A 658-nucleotide genomic window follows, 5' to 3' on the forward strand; every position below is an offset into this window, starting at 1 on the left:
GGGTCGACGTGACATTCCTCCCTCGCCCACCAACAGGAGGCGCGCAAGTTGAGATCGAGACGCGGTACCGAGGTTGAATCAACCACCGTAGCGTCACGACAGCAGATGCCGAGGACTCAATTTTAAGCCATCCGTGCGACGGCGCACACGGGAGGCAAACATGTGCCCCCGCCAGTGCAACAAACCCAAGCGGTTGTTGTTGCATGTGGGGGGCAGCGATGCGTGACGCCCAGGCAGACGTGCCCTCGGCCAGAAGGCTCCGGGCGCAACTTGCGTTCAAAGACTCGGTGGTTCGCGGGATCCTGCAATTCACACCAAGTATCGCATTTCGCTACGTTCTCCATCGATGCGAGAGCCGAGATATCCGTTGCCGAGAGTCGTTGTGAATAAGTAATACGACAAGAATGCTTTGCCCCCCGCACACCGAGATCGGGGCAAGGGGAAAGCTTATTCGTTTGAGATCCTTGGCGCGACTTGCGCCGGTTTTGGTTTGGGCATCAGGGGGCGCACGAATGCTCCCCCCGACACAACAAGGTTTGTAAACACGTTCGCGGGTCGTTTGGTGTTTAGGCATCGACAATGATCCTTCCGCAGGTTCACCTACGGAAACCTTGTTACGACTTCTCCTTCCTCTAAATGATAAGGTTCAGTGGACTTC

The 658-nt window shown here is 56.4% G+C and overlaps 1 non-coding gene across 1 annotated transcript; it reads right to left on the reverse strand.

The window, feature by feature from the left end:
• Positions 1-223: 223 nt before the first annotated feature.
• LOC111476260 lies at positions 224-379 on the reverse strand. Its single transcript, XR_002717003.1, has one exon. It is a non-coding gene; the product is annotated as a 5.8S ribosomal RNA (ribosomal RNA).
• Positions 380-658: the final 279 nt, after the last annotated feature.

The sequence above is a fragment of the Cucurbita maxima genome, unplaced genomic scaffold (assembly GCF_002738345.1).
Source record: "Cucurbita maxima cultivar Rimu unplaced genomic scaffold, Cmax_1.0 Cma_Scf06964, whole genome shotgun sequence".
NCBI lineage: Eukaryota > Viridiplantae > Streptophyta > Magnoliopsida > Cucurbitales > Cucurbitaceae > Cucurbita > Cucurbita maxima.